Here is a 17,297-nt window from a genome sequence, read left to right as displayed (position 1 = left end):
CAGGTCCTGCTGCACAAAGTTCTTGAGGTATCTCACTTCAAAACACAATAGGGGTCAAGGTCAGCCTTGGGATAAACAAGGCTGCTGCTATTCTTCCTAAAAATTATTCTATGTTTTGTCTTAATTTTGGTATCTTTTTTTTTTCATTTAATTTTGATAGTTGGAGGCTAATTATTTTACAATATTGCAGTGGTTTTTGCCATACATTGACATGAATCAGCCATGGATTTACAAGTGTTCCCCATCCCGATTCCCCCTCCCGCACCCCTCCTCAAAAAGCCCTAAAGGCTACCTGTGGTTCTGAGCTTGGCTTGGGAAATGAAAGGTGTTCAGAAACAAAGCGAAAAGAGACACTAAATCTACCCACTGTGATGATAAATCATCAGCTACCTTTACAAGTTCATTAGAAATTCTAATCACTTCATGCAAATCATTAGAGACCAATATGCCTATTGTAGGGTTACTTCATGACTTATATGCCTTCTCTTAACATAAATTGATTTTTAAGTCAAAAAGACTTGAGTTTGTGCTTCAACAGAATCATTTTTTTGGATATGGAACCTTGGAAAGGCCATTTAACCCCTATATAAACCTTAGTTTCCTTATATGTAAAATGAAGCTAATAATAAAAATTACCTTGTAGACAGAAGATTAAATAAGTGTGCTTATTACAGTGTCTGGACAAATAACAAATGTTAGCTATTATAATTATTCAAGATTTCAATTACCCAAACCCCACTCAGCTTCTCTATGGGAATAGAGCATCCATCTTCCTTGGTGGTAGGAGTATAATCCTCTTCTAAGATTATTTGCAAAAGTGAACTTTAATAGGCAAGCTCATATTATTTACAGATTTCAACTAGAATATTCTTCCTTCCTTTTCACTCAGCCCACTTTTTGCTTGCATATTAGTTTCCAAAATTCTGTCCTTTGGGGTTAAATTTTTCCATGCCTGATCTCAGCCAAAAGGTGATTTTTTTTTTTTTTATAAGGTTGAATCAAATTCACTCTGTCTACTTTTGAATTAGAAGCAGATGAAAGTAACTTATTTTATTTTTCTGCCCGAAAGAAATGTAAGGCTGTTTCTGTGCGCAGATAATTCACTAATAGCTAAAGTAGCCAAGAATCTCATCTTCACTCAGGAAGTCTCCTGGCTAATTATGAAAATATTAATTAAGTTAGGGCCAATTGAGAAAAGTTACTTTTGAACCTGCTGTATGGAGCTGGTATTAAATTACTACTGTATTTGTGTGGCATTAGGTTTCAGAAACATCTGGGAACAGATTCCTACAAAACATAACTATGGCTTTATGATCTTCTTTTTCTAGGAAAAGAGATAGGTATTCTACTGCCAGTCAGCACACACGACCTTTGGAAATTACTCAAAAATTCAGTATGTCTAAAACCATTCAAAAATATGCCCCAACTCAGAAGATGTTGGTTTTGAGTACTGAGGATGGCCCCTCCAGATTCACCGTCCATTCTTCCCACCCTGTTCTGTATCCAGGGAGGGTGAGCCTTAAGAACAACATCTATAGGCTCATTTGCCCTATGGATTCTAGTTGGTTTCAGCAAATGGGTAGCTTAGGTACAATCTTAGAGAGTGAGCAAAGGGTGAATTTGAGAGGTATTCCTGCTCCCCTCGTGCCAGATTGCTGCAGGTGGGTGGCATCTCTGCCAGTAGCCCCTGTCCTGCTTCCGTTTCCATATGCAGCTACTGTATATAGTCCTGGGCAGTCTCTTCCCCACCTCATCCTCTGTCCCTTTAGGCCTGGGATAGAAATGACTTCCCAACATAGCTATCTGTTCTTTTCATGTGCTCAGAACACTACTTGGAATATTTCAATCAATAAACTATTATTATCACTTTTATTATTATTACTCTTAATCTTCATCATTAGGCTGTCTGTGTTATGCATCTTGGTCTCCCTGACCTTGGCCTAGCACTGGTGGGTTTTTAATAAGTGTTTGCTTAATGTTGGAAATGAGGTTTAGAACAAATATTCTCTTCTCTGGAATGTTTTTCATTTCCAAGGGGACATTTGCTACAAGTCATGTGAGGTGCAGAATTCCATTTTGACTTTATTATGGAGTCACATTTGAGCAGAAATGAAGAGCTCAGACACTGGAATTACATATACTTTGGACTCTCTGGGAAGCTCTTTCAGGTTAAAAAGTTACAACAAGCTAAGAAAAATAATGCTTCCAGCATTTCCAGTATACCATGCTTTAGAATCACAATACAGCACTTCAAACTAACAAACACAGATGAGAATTGGAGAGGGTGGCTACCAAACGCTATTATTGGTTTTCCAGAAGCCTATTTTCAAGAAAATCACTGGTAACGTATTCAATCTGATTGATTTTTTTTTTTTTTTGGTATCACAAAAAGTCATTGTTTGAAATGATAAAAACAGAATTACATCTACTCCTTGAAGGTTGCTGTTGGTCATGAGCTAGTCTCTTAACTGATAAATCCTACCCACAGGAAACAAATTTGCTATATAGCCTGACAAACTGATTATTGAAGTAAAAATTAAATGTTCAGGTAAGTGAACTATACACATAAGTTGAAACCAAATGGGATTCTAAAATCTATTCTAGAAACTCTATTTCCTTTCTGGAACAGTTACATCCCCAAAGCAACTTTCTGAAGGCTTTGTATCATGTCTAGACGTACCCATCCCAACAGCCATGGCTGTCCACTTATCAAGTCCAGCCTTTCCTACAAAAGGAAAATTTTAAAGCAGAAAGAAAAAGATGCAATAGAAGTTAATTCATTATATACTGTTCGCCTACGGTTCATTAGGTGATTCACTAGGAAGTTGGTATGCATTATCACATTCATGAATTATGATCACATGAGCAATGATCTTACAAGGATTCTTTTTATTCTCATGACCACAAATGAAGAAACTGAAGCCTGGGGAGTTTACTCTGGAGTGTGTGTGTCCTCAGTCTTGTCCGATTCTTTGTGACCCCCACAGACTCTAGCCTGATGGGCTATTCTGCCCGTGGGATTCTCCAGGCAAGAATACTGGAGCAGATTGTCTTTTTCTTCACCAGGGGATCTTCCTGACCCAGGGATCAGACCCGTGTCTCTTGTGTCTCCTGTATTGGCAGGCGGATTCTTCACCATTGTGCCACCTTTCTTTAGAGTAAATGGGAAGCCCATTTACTATAGGCCACCCAACTAATAATAAGCTCCCCTTTATTTTTTCACTGTTTGTATTATTTTTATCTAATCAGAGGTCTTCAACCACAGGGAGTACTTCTTCTCGTGCCCCCAAGGAGCACTTAGAAATGTGTGAATTATTTTTGACTGTCACACTTTTATCTGAGTTTGTCTGTCTCTTAGTGTGTGGTCAGGGATGTCATACATCCTGCAAAGTCTGGACAGCTTTGCACAGAGAAATTAGCCTTCCCCACATCCCTACACACACCCTTTGAAAAATGCTAGATCTAAATCTAGAGGTTGGATGATTTCTGCCTATTAATTAACTAGGAAGGAATACTTCATTTGTCTGAGTTTTATGTTAATCAGATACATCTGTCCCAGCCATTAAGAATACCTGGATCCAGACAAAGTAACTGAATATTATTCCATGTCAATGTGCAAAGATTTGGTCAACTAGACAGCCTGTGCTTACAGAGTTTAGATCAAGGTTCAATTTTCTTTGAATTTTTAAAAGATAATTTAAAAGAAAATCTCATAAAACCTGTCATTTTCAGTTACTGCTAGAACTGTCCCAAGAAGTCTGGAAGATTGATTCATTTATCATATTTTTTAACTCTTTTAACAAAACCTGTCACATGTAAACATAAACAAAGAGTAAATTATGGTGTATAACAGCTATAGTTGGAGGTTTCAACAAACACACCAGAATCTTCATATCAGAAAATGTTGGTTGGTTGGTTTAGTTGCTAAGTCTAGTTCAACTCTTGCAACCCCATGGACTGTAGTTTACCAGGTTCCTCTGTCCATGTCAGAAAATGCTACCCTCCAAAAGTATCCCTCTGAAGTTGATACATGCATCCCAGTCATGCATCTCTATTATTTCAAAAACAGTTGTTATTCCTCTCTACAAATGTTCTCAAAGCCTATGGATGTTCTTTCAAATATCTTTCAATGGACCCTCTCTAAAATGTTGAATGGAGTCAACTCTTAGTCTAATACATTCAATTAGATTAAATTAGACAAAAATATATTGCTCACATTCTGTGACAAAACAGAGATGAACAAGTCAGAAGTATGCAAAAATGTGGTTAATCCTCTGGAAAACAATTGTCTTTGTTAAAATGTAGGTGTCATTATAATTCTAAAAGACTTCCCAGATGTGTCAGATGGTAAAGAATCTGCCTGCAGGAGACCTGGATGGAGAATATCCCCTGGAGAAGGGAATGGCAACCCACTCTAGTACTTTTGTCTGGAGAATTTCATGAACAGAGGAGCCTGGCAGGCTACAGTCCATAGGGTTGCAAGAAGTCGGACATGACTGAGTGACTAACACACACAAATACACACACACACACACACACACACACACAGAGTTCTTAAACAGTCCTGTATGCCTAAAAAATGAAAACTAAAGACAACTTCCAAAGTGAGGCTCAACAAATGTGCCAAATTTCATAAGACTGGATAACACAGGATGTTATTAATTTAAATCTCTACCTTCTGGTATGTGTCTTTTAGAATTGAATTTTATTTTGTTACAGTCATGCGTCGTATTCACAATTTGCTTCAGAATTGTAGTTGCTTCTTATTTTGGAGTCCACGTTTTATTCCTAAACCTCCCTGCAGAATAAAGTGGTTCCCTCACTCTGAGTCCAGCTGAAAAGATGTATCAGTGGAGGCATTAAGAACTTGGCAGACTAGAGATTCAGGGCCATGGAGCTGCACACTGCTGGGGAATCCAACCTAGAACAGGAAATGTGAGGGCAGAAGTGATAATAGCGTCTCCTTAGCTCACCAAGCTATCACGATAGGTTGTTTGAACTTTGGCTACGGAATAGTGAGAGGAAAATACCCCTTACATGTAGCCCATGAGATCAGAGGAAAAATACAGAATAAGAAGTCAAGAAGGCTGTATTCTGGACTACTCTGCAAACTCCCAGTTGCATGTGTGCATGAATCTCCAGGCAAGAATGCTGGAGTGGGTTGCCATGCCCTCCTCCAGGGTATCTGACCCAGGGATCAAACCTGCATCTCCTGAGGTTCCTGCATTGCAGGTGGATTCTTTATCACTGAGCCACCTGGGAAACCCTCCGAGTTGCATAGTCTTGGGCAAATTATATACTGTCTTTGAGTCTAAGTAAGCCTCATCTGTAAAATAAAGGGATTTTACTATCCTTCCTCTCAGTTACATATTGTATTGTTTGAAAAACTCAGAAGAAAAATGATTTCATACAAAAGATATAACTGCAGGGCTTCCCTGGCAGCTCAGTGGTAAAGAATCTACCTGCCAATGAAGGAGTCACAGGTTCAATCCATGATTTGGGAAGATCCCACATGCTGCAGAACCACTAAGTCCGTGCACCTCAACTATTAAGGCTGTGCTCCAGAGCCCAAGAGCCCCAACTCCTGAGCCCACATGCCACAACTACTGAAGCCTGTACCCCTAATGCCTGTGCTCCACAACAAGAGAAACCACCATAATGAGAAGCCTGCACACCACATCAAGGAGTAGCCCCAGCTTGCTGCAACTAGAGAACAATCTGTGCATTAACAGAGACCCAGCACAGCCAAAATTAAATAAATAAATAACTTTAAAGAAAAAGAAAAAGATAAGGAAGCTAAGAAATGCAGCAGCTTGACAGAAAGGAGCTGAATAGGAGAGGGAGTTCAGCTTTAGGAACCTAGAGTCAAAACAGAAACTGATCCGTGACATTATAATGTTCACAAATGTGGTCACTCTCTCCTCTTCCCGGACCTTACCTGTGCTTTGCTGCTCACCTTCCAAACCAACTTTACTGTTCATTACAACAGGGATCAGAATTACTCTCATATCGGGAATTCCCTGGAGATCCAGTGGTTAGAACTTCACAATTCCACTGCAGAGGGTTTAGGGAAGATCCCGCATGCCACACAGCATGGCCAAAAAAAAAAAAAAAAAAAAAAAAACCCTAAAACACAAAACACAAAAGAACTACTCTTAAATCAATCTAGTCTTACACATTTCCTTCAAAGTCTCCACTTAAGGAGATCTCCTTAAGTGATTTAAATTTCACGATTCTCCAAACATTAGACCAAGCGGTACTTCGTTTCATCAAATGTGTTTGTCCTGCATCATGATTTTAAGCCCTTATCCTTGTGTTCCCTGTCCCAGTCTAAATAGAAACACCATCACTATCTTAGGCTTCTTCTCCCAGAGAGTTTATGATCCATTCTCTAGATAAGACGTCCTTGGGAGGAAACCAGAGGTCACTCTTGCTGTCATACAAAATCTTTGTCAATATTGAAATGAAAACTAATTTGACTTAATCTAAGTTGACAGGGATAAAAAGGGCTCAGTACTGGAATAAATCCACCAATGATATTGGGATTGGAAGACTACAATAACAAAAATACATTTTCAGTCTGAGATCCTCTTTAGAGGACCATGAAAGAAGTAATAACAGTAAGAATGTCAGGAAGTTGCTTTCTATTTATGACCAGAAAGAGTACCATTTCTTCAAATGATAACACTTTATAATCAATTCCTGTTCTGGATGAAAGGTACTTTTCTGTTTGGGGATTAACAGAAGTGCACTTAAAGAACCTAGCCATTAAAAAAATAACAAATTATTCCATCAGTTTATAAATAATTCTATAGAGTTTATTTTATGTGGTCCTTTTCCAGAACAAAGGCAACAACAACCCCTCACTCCATCGTGGGTGGTTTATTATATTGTTGGCTTGCTTCCACACTGTAAGTAAGGAAATGCTGTTTAATGATAATTGACATTGTTATGGCAAATGTTTTGATTAGTATCATAATCAAGATCTTGGTTACACAATTATCATTATTATTCCTGCTTCATCTTGATAACAAGATGGGTCACTTAGCATCCCAAAGACCTGTTGGTTTAACCATTGATTGCCTGGTTGTAAATTCAGAATTTCTACAGCATGTGTCAGAACTTAAGTAATGTGGTAGTAGGGTGACCAACTTATCCCTGTTTGCCTGCAGATTTTACAGTCTTAATACAAATTTTCATGTCCTGGGAAATTCATCAAGCTCAGGCAAACTGGGACAGTGGTTCACCCCAAGTAGTGGAGGGGGCCTGGGGTTTAGGAGTCAGAAAACTGATCTGCTCTGACTCTGTTGCTTTCTATATCTGATGGCAGCCTTCTAAGCCTCAGTTTCTCACCTATAATAATTTTCTTAATTTGTCTTTTCAAATCTCTATATAGTAAAACACTTGAGTATCTTTTGAAAGTACAGAGTTATATACAAATATTAGATCTTTCCATTTTGTTCTTACAAAGCAGCAGCCTGAACAGTTATGCCCACATCCCTGAGAGCCATGGCTTGTCATAGCTTCTGTTTAACATCATTAACTACTGTGGTTCATTGATGGGATGCTTGGGGTGAAGTTTTGGTTTTACAGTTGTCAAGCTTACTTAACACCCATAAAAAAGTTATCTTCTCTATTTAAATCTGAGTGGTTGTGGAAATTGGGGGGAAAGAGTACCGAATTCAGTTCAATCTCTATGGTATGTTGTTAGCAGTGTGGCTTGGGGTGAATCATCTAAATTCTTAGGGGATCAACATTCAAGTATAAAAGTGAAAAAACAAATTATCAGTGGGAGCACCAAATTAAATCAGATGAATTCCTATTAACCTCTCACTCAGCTTTCAATATTGGGACCAAAGGACTTTTTGGAGGAAAGAGGACAGTTTTCCTTCATGAATTGCAGACACGCCCTGAACCAGTCCAATTTGCTATTAACAATTTGTTATGCAACCCTCATCTTTGGATTTATCTAAACCCTTCCTGTGCCTATTTTTACCTTCAGCCCATATAAATAGCAAACATAATAAATTCCACATGTTACCTTATTTGCAGTTAAAGAACTTCCTTTCAAACTTCAAGAATGTTCCTCTAAATTTGCTTACATGGACTTGGGGAAAAAGAGATCTCTAATCATTATCTCCTCTTAATTTTCATCACGATCAAATTGTAGCTTCATCATCTTCAAAGTCTGCTTGGCACTGAAAACAACAATAACAACAATATTTGATGGAAATTTTGTCTTAAAAAGTGTTATCTAAATGCTCAACTCAGCCATCACTTTTGGAGTAGAAGCTGGTGGTGGGGGAAGAAGACGCACAGTACAATAAAATAGAGCACCTGTCTTCCAGGCGTTCTCCACCTAACCAGAGAGACAGAATATGAGTTGATATTGGTCTTGTTGAGCAAGAACTGGCACTAGGACTGAGACTTTGAGACGAATAACGCTGGATCAGCTGGGCCGAGCACACGACAGACACTCAGTAAATATCACAGAGTGACAGATTGGATGACAGAGAGTTTGAATCCTCTTCTGTGGGTCACAGAGAACACTTGGGACTCATATCACTCAACACCAGTGCTATAAATCTCGGGAGTTGTTCAAGTGCAGTTTGCCAATAGCATGGAATCATCCTTGAGAGTTTCCTGGTACCAGCATTACTGGTTCCACCAAAGACCATTTTGGTATTCAAAAGAAAGATACCATTTTAATTCAGAAAGAAGTTGGAACAAAGCATACTCATCCTGGGTGGCCCTTCCAAGTTACTTTGTTACTGACTACTGAACAAATTATCCTTAATAAACAACTTATTTATTAGACTTCCATATATGTACTTAGTACTCGCTATTTCATCAAGGAAGACTGTTGTATTATGAATCATATCTATTTCCCCCAAAATCTTATTATTGCATGTAATTTCACTTCCCTCCAGAACTAACAGGAGCGCTGGTTAAGCTGCAATTACCAATACAACTGCAATATGAAATTAGATGTGTATTTCCACAGGCCCTTCTCATTTCGCCCAACTCTCTGTGGGCCTGGATAGAGCAAAGTTAAAATGCTTAAGATCAAGGTAATCAGATCACCACTAAGTAAGTAAAATGTAGTCGCCTACACAAGGTAATAGTGCTTCACCAGTGAAGAATGAAGAAACCAAACCAGAAGCAGTGTTACTGCCTGCCGCCTCTGTTGAGTTATTAGTAGCAAAAGAAAGAACCCTTGCCCTTGGCACATAAGCTATCACACTTGAAATAGATTTTTTTCCAAAAGTGCAATCTGATCATCCTTGCTGAATGTCTGTAAACTCAGAATTATCGCTGGAGTGCCAAGGTGGACTGAGATTTCTAGAAATAAAAGACCCAAGAGAATGAGTACATGCGCGCACACACACACGCTACTTGAGGATTTTCAGTGCATCCAGAGAAAAGGGGAGCCCACCTCATTTAATCAGTGACTGATTCTCAAGTACTTATAGAGCCTTTAGGGTGTAACTTGCACTGTCCAGGGCTCTATGGCAGGAAGGTGATAGAAAAATGGATGGAACCAACCTTAACCCAAAAGGTGCATAGAATTTGTAAGCGAGATCAGAGAGGGAAGCAATGATTAAATAAAGCAGTTTGTAACAAATGCTACATATTGAGATATATTCACACAAATTCAGTTCAGCAAACCTTTATTGTATACTTCCTAAGTACAAGGCATTATGCCAAGTATCCTAGAGAATAAAAAGAGATTCAGGTTTTTTGTTAAAAAAAAAAAAAAAGGAGGAGGGGGCAGGGGGAGGAAGATAAGGGAATTAATCTCATTGTGAACCTGTGGCAAGGCCCTCTGACTGGTATGTTAGCCCACCATAGGGAGAATAGTTCCCAAGGCACATGGCATCATCTCCATGTGCCTTGGAGGCACATAGAAGGGGAATCCGAGGTTCAGAGTAACTTACTGAGGACCCACCTGTCCCAGAGCCACAGTTGTCTATGGCCGTGTGGACCTTTCTCCAGCCTGATCACTGGAACTTGTAAGTCAGGCCAGGGGATCCTGCGGGCTAATCTAGACCTGGACCATCGTGACCCATCCCTGGTTCCTCCACAAAATGAAAATCACAAAGCCAGTGTTGTGTTTTTCCAAATCTAAAATTGATTCTGTTGAAGGGACTAGCTATTTCTATGAAGCTGCTTCCTTTCTCCTTTTGATGTTGAATGTCTATCAGGAAATGACAGTGATAGTGGATGGTGGCTGTTGCTATTTTGTGAACTCTTTTTTTTTTCTTTATTCCCTAGAAAAGTAAACAGGATTGGTACTCTATGTCAGTTCCTCATGTACTGTTTTGACTTTTTTCCCTTTTAAATGATGCTTGAAATCCACTGAAGAGACAATTTTGAAGTCAGAGTTTGATATGGATGGAGTTTGGTGACAAAAGAAATTCTGGAAAATTTCTGTGGATTTAAAAAAAAGAAAACAACTACTGCCCCCAATTCTGGAAGTTCTGGCTTTAGTTCTATACCATTTCCCAACTCTCCTCCATAAATGTTTTTTTGATAACTGCTCAAAGCATGAGAAAATATCCCATTTTGTGACCTCCCCAGAACCTTCCCCTGCTAAGACATGTTCCACAATGTGGGGGATAAGAACAACTTCTATAAATGTAAGAGAAAACTGCTGGTGTGGGGCACCAGCAGGAAAGAACTGCTGCTTCTAGTTAATTTTTCTGCTTTAAAGAATAAACACAGCCCTGTCCGCTTCGGTTGGCCCTTCCTGATGATAATAGGCCACAGCATAGGTGTCAACCGCCTCCCACTTCAATGTCCACAACTCAAGCCTCACCTCCTCCAAAACACGTCTCAGGCCGGATGGAGAGGGGAAGCCTGGTATGTCAATAACTGAGCAAGAAACGAAATTCATTTCAGCAGCATTCCCTCTCCGAGTCTGGCTAATAATAAAGGCAGCAGTGATGGGCATGGTGGTGGGGAGCTGAAGATGAGAAAAGTTTATTGTTTCGTCAGAGAGGCAAGAACCCAGAATATACATCTTCATGTCTTTGATGCCAACGGTGTGTTTATTTCTCCCAAACTCAAAGCTCTGGATAGATTTTAATAAGAAGGACAAAGAGTCACAAAATATCCTCTGACTTGCCATTGTGAGCTGTCCCAGTCAGGCCAGTAGAGTGGTTGTAATGGTGCTCCCAAGTCCCAGGTGTCCTGAAGAGGAGGCAACACCCGAGCAATGCAATCCATTTGTCACACACCTCACATGTGCACAGGCAGAGAGACAAAAGCTCTGGGCTGGTTAAGGGAAGAGGGTTTGTTTATTTACCTTGGTTTTCCCCGCTCCTAGGACAGTTAGTTCCTGCCACCTACTAGGTATGCAACAGATTCTTAGAATATAATAAGCAAATAGAGAAGTGCAAAATGTGTTCAATAAATACGCATTGGATAAAGAACTGAATGTACTGTCTTAGCCTGGTGTGTTAATCTACAGTCAAGATTGAATCAGTGGCGGAATGCTCCTACACTGTTGGTGGGAATGTAAGTTTGTACAGCCACTATAGGAAACTAAAATTAAAACCAGTATATGATCCAGCAATCCCACTCCTGGGACTATATCCAGGCAAAACTATACTTCAAAAAGATACACGCACCCCTATCGCTTCCCTGGTGACTTAGCCGGTAAAGAGTAAAGAATCTGCCCGCATTGTGGGAGACCCGGGTTTGATTCCTGGGTCAGGAAGATCCCCCTGGAGAAGGGCATGGCAACCCACTCCAGGATTCTTGCCTGAAGAATTCCATGGACAGAGGAGCCTGGTGGGCTACAGTCCATGGGATCAAAGAGTCAGACATGACTGAGCGACTAACACTTATGTTCATAACAGCACTATTCACAATAGCCAAGACTTGGATACAACCTAAATGTCCACTGACAGATGAATGGATAAAGAAGATGTGGTACATATATACAGTGGAATACTACTCAGCCATAAAAATAAAGGAATAATGTCATTTGCAGCAACATGGATGGACCTAGGTATAAAGTCAGAAAGAGAAAGACAAATATCATATGATACCACTTATATGTGGAATCTAAAATGGGACACAAATGAACCTATCTGTGAAAGAGACACAGACTCACAGACATAGAGAACAGACTTGTAGATCCCAAGGAGGAGAGGAGATGGGGAGGGGTGGCCAGGAATTTGAGGTTAGTAGATGTAAACTATTACATATAGAATGGATGGACGACAAGGTCCTACTGTATAGTACAGGGAACTATATTCAGGGTCGTGGGATAAACCATAATGGAAAAGAATATAAAAAAGAATATATACACACACACACATATATCACATACACATATACATAACTGAGTCAATTTACTATACAGCAGAAATTAGAATAACATTGTAAATCAACTATCCTTCAATTAAAAAAAAGAAAAAGACTGAGTCAGTGCAAGACACCATTTCTTTAGGAAAAGTTACAGTAGCGTCATGATTATTCCAGGTTCATTTTTGTCTATATGACTGTCTTTGTTTATTTCTCTTTGCCTCTGTCATATGTATGTATGTTTGTATATGTGTATGTATATATCTATTCCCCCTGCCATCTTTCTTGCTTGCTTACTTTACTTTCTTAAGAGCTTACAAGAGTCACAATAGAAAAGTTTCAGAGGAAGAAATTTCTAACCCAAGGCTTCCTTTGCAAACAAAGGATTGGATCCATTCCTGTAAGCTGTCTTAGCTTTCCTGTTTCTCCTCTCCAGCACCATTCTTTTTGTCTTCTAGCAGCAGGGCCATGGCCTCCTAAGCTCTGAGAACTCTCTGCAACTCCTCTCATTTATTCTATCCCTGGAACTCTCAGGGAGGCCACAGGGAACAAGCCGTGGAGGATGGTGAGGGTTTACTCTGGAGGGCTTTCGAAATTGTCAGGCATAAAAGGAAAACTCTAGGCAAAAATCACCCACGTCTTTATTCAATGAGGCTTGTCATCACATTCAAAGGACAAAGAGAGCCCTGTTTCACTGGCCCCTGTGTCTTCAATTTTATTTTTTCACATGCTGCTTTTTAGGCTGTTGGGCCAGGTTGTTAAAGGAAAGAGGAGGTGCCACAGTTCAGCAACCTCTAATGTGAAAGTGACTGATTCTCCCATTTTCCCTGGTTACACGACATTCCTTGGTGACTCCCAGGAGCGCTCTCTGCATGGCCTGCTCATGCCTCACACACCAGCCTCCCCCAACACCTGTGACCACATCCAAAAGCAGCAGAAGCGGCACCACAACCATAGCATCAGCAGGAATGCAGGTGGGCCCCATTGCCTCCTGCCAGCGCAGAGCTGGAGCCAGGAGCCTAGCTTTCCCGCTTGGTCCTGGCACACTCCCCTCAGAGACACATTCTGCATCAGGAATAGTCCCTTTTTTTGCAGCCTAAATCCCACTCTGTCTGCAGGACCCATCACACTCAAGGGAGCCCCACACTTGGCTCTCATGATGAGCACAGCTTTCCTTGAACAGCTGTCTCCCTTTTTCCCATCTTTCAAGAGTCAGATCAAATGCCACCACCTTCATGAAGCCTTGCTCACTCTGCACTGGTGAAATTCTCTCTCCTCATTTCCCGTGGTATATTTTGCTGTGGGTGTCTGACAAATGACATGTGCACACAATCTCAATTCTGTCATTTGTAAAACAGGGCACATAATATGTACCAAAAAGGTCAGTAAGAGGGAAAACTAAAGTAACATATATGAGCACCTGAAACAGAGTTGGCAACAAATATCTCTTTGATTTATTTATTCACATATCACAAGTCTTATTTTCTTTTTAGCTAATCATTTATATATCTTATCTGCAATATTTGTAAACTGTCTAACAAAGTTCTTTGCACTTGGTAGGGTCAATGAATATATTTATCTCTCTGCCTCAGTTTTTCATCTGTAAAATGGGAATAAATTGCTTTGTAGTTTCAAGGCATTATTATCATAATTAAAATGCTACGTATAAAAACATGTTGACAAAAAGATCAAATGTTTGGCACATATGAGCTACTGTTTGACAGAATATAGGGACAAGAGTGACTAGTTTTAGGGACTACTTTTATTACCTAGTTTATCCAGTAGAGGGCAATGACACACACATGGATATTCAGATTCTTTGTAAGACTTCAAAACCATAAATTAAAAAGAGAGAATCACTTTGCTATTATGCAAAGAAAATAAAGCAGTTTTTCAAGGCTCAGCTGGGTTTTTCATCTCTTTTTAGTGTTTGTCTATGCAGTTTTTCTGTGTAGGAAGGAACTTCGGTTTCACTGGGTGCTTCCAGCATGGGTCAATGACCTGCCGTTCTAGTTTCTCTATTCGAATTTCCACTCACCCATGTGCCCAGGGTGAGGAATGATTGCAGTCTAGCCAATGGGGAAAAAGTGCTGTTTTCACTAGTTTTATTGCCTCAATCCTGAGCAAAAGCATTTCTATTGGGCTGTTGAGGGCTCGGTCCCAAACTGGAAAGCGGCCTGTAAGGGTTTCCATGCTGGGGGAGGGACCAGAGAAAGACTGGGAAGAACAATGCCGACCATTGTTCCCCTGGCCTGGTTTGACTCCCCTTAGTCTGCTCCGTGAAGACACTGGACCCATTGACTGAGCAGTTGACATTTTCTCAGGATGGGCTAAGTCCCCCAGAGATAAGGGAACAGCAGGAGTTGGTGAGTATATCTACTGGACACACTTAGAATCATGCCACTCTAAAATTAGCAACTCTCACACAGTAAGATGGCTTGATGATGTATATGTAAATATGTATCGAAGCTCGCTGAGGATGGATTTAAAGCCAGGCTCGGAGGTTAAAGTGTCTGCCCACAATGCGGGAGGCCCAGGTTCGATCCCTGGGTCAGGAAGATCCCTTGGAGAAGGAAATGGCAACCCACTCCAGTATTCTTGCCTGGAGAATCCCATGGACAGAGGAGCCTGGTGGGCTACAGTCCACGGGGTCACAAAGAGTCGGACAAGACTGAGCGACTTCACTTTCACTTTTCACACATGTAAATACGTTGCCGTATCTGCGGCAGAAGAATTGAAACTTTTAATATGAGGCAGTCAAATATGACTTAGATTAATAAAGTTTGAAGGATACATTGAATGTTCCCTGTGTGTCAGGCGCTGGACTAGGGAGAGACTGACGATACAAAGATGAAATGGAATTCTTACCTTCAAGGAATGTACAGTCAAGACCAGATAATAAATAAATCAAAGCACATATGGTGATTGTAGAAATAGCTACAGTCAGTTACGTTATAATGCTTATTTTCAAAAAGAGGAATTTGTTCTAACCATTGTTATATTAGGGAATGGTTTGTACATTATGTGAATCTCATATCTAATTATGTCTAATTTCATCTGCAAGAAATACTAGGTGAATGCAAAAAAAAAATACTGCATCTAGGTGAACTGAGTGGTTTAGATATACAAACACACACACACACATATACACTTACACACACACATCTAAACAAGCCCTCCCTCAGGTCACAGAGTGGACTCTGGACCACACTTATCATCCTCTGGTGTTACAGCTTTGCCTCAAACACCAGATAGCTCATCTGTTTCCACATCATCGTAACGCACAAGCTGAACCCTACAGACTACCACTTCCACAAGCAAACTTCAGATCTTTTTCAAGGTCAAGTGCCACGTCAATAGTTGTTGTTGTCATTCAGTCACTCAGTCATGTCCGATATTTGCGACCCTGTGGACTGCAGCATGATGGGCTTCCCTGTCCTTCACCATCTCCCAGAGCTTCCTCAAATTCATGTCCATTGAGTCAGTGATGCCATCCAAACATCTCATCCTCTGTTGGCCCCTTCTCCTCCCTCCTTCAATCTTTCCCAGCATCATGATGTTTTCCAATGAGTCAACTCTTTACATCAGGGGGCCAAAGTATTGGAGCTTCAGCTTCAGCATCAGTCCTTCCAATGAATATTCAGGACTGATTTCCTTTAGGATGACTGGTTTGATATCCTTGCAGTCCAAGGGACTCTCAAGTGTCTTCTCCAACACCACAGTTCAAAAGCATCAATTCTTTGGTGCTCAGCTTTCTTTATGGTCCAGCTCTCACATCCATACATGACTACTGGAAAAACCCTAGCTTTGACAAGATGGACCTTTGTTGGCAAAGTACTCATGCATTTTTTAGCCATTTTGGGTATGGAAAACAATGCTGCTGTTTTCCTTAGGTTTCCATCTTTTTTGTGTTAATGTGTCACAAAGTTTTTGAATGTTGTATCTTTAGCTCCATTTTTTCCCATAAGTTCTGTGGTTTCCACGGCTTGATTTTGCATAGCACAGTGATTTTTAGGCACACATTCATGGTATTATCACAGAACGGACTGTACAGCAAGACTTGAGTGCATAAAACACAGAACTTCTGGCCAGGAGGAGGGAAGAAGAGACCCAGGGATGGCCTTCCCCAGAGACAAACATGAATTATAGGACTAAGGAAGAGCATGAGTATCTTTTCAGTCTTCCTTTTTTAAAAAACTTATTTCATTATAAGATGAACAATAAACAAAGAAGAACTTAAAATGGCTTATATAAAGGCATTTAACATGGCAAGGCAAAATACATTCAAATAACTTCTAAAAAGTTAGGCAGAGGAAAAATAAAAAGGGTAAAACAAGTCATATATAAGCTTGCAAAACGCACGCCCTAGGTTCCTCATTAAGATCTGCTAGAGGTGAAGCTCTCTTAGTCCCTAAGTTTCCCCACTGTCGGTGGCTGGCCCTCTGTTGGGCCACCTGATCCAAAGAAGATAGTCTTTGCCCCACAATCCAGTGTGGAAGTTGCCAGCCACAGGAGATTCTTGACACTTGAAATGCGGTTAGTCCAAATTGTGATATGCTAAGTGCTAAAGGACTTCTCTGGTGGTTGTGTGGTAAAGAATCTGCCTGCAGTGCAGGAGCCGCAGGAGACTCAAGTTCGATCCCTGGGTCAGGAAGATGCCCTGGAGAAGGGAATGGCAACTCACTCCAGTATTCTCGCTTGGAGAATCCCATGGACAGAGGAGCCTGGCGGGCTATAGTCCATAGGGTCACAGAGTCAGACATTCTGAAGTGACTTGGCATAGCATAGCAAGTGTCAAATACACACTAAACTTCATAGACCAGCATATATACAGAAAATCACATTAACATCTCATTTCTTACCTTATAGTGATTATATGTTGAAATGATAGTATTTTGTAATGGATTAAATAAACTATACTACTAAAATGTGTTTGCTTTTTGTTTCATTTTCAATATGGCTACTACAAAGTTTTAAGTTGA

Source organism: Muntiacus reevesi, chromosome 20 (assembly GCF_963930625.1).
Source record: "Muntiacus reevesi chromosome 20, mMunRee1.1, whole genome shotgun sequence".
In the NCBI taxonomy this organism is placed as follows: Eukaryota; Metazoa; Chordata; class Mammalia; order Artiodactyla; family Cervidae; genus Muntiacus; species Muntiacus reevesi.
Note: the sequence above shows the minus strand (reverse complement) of the source record.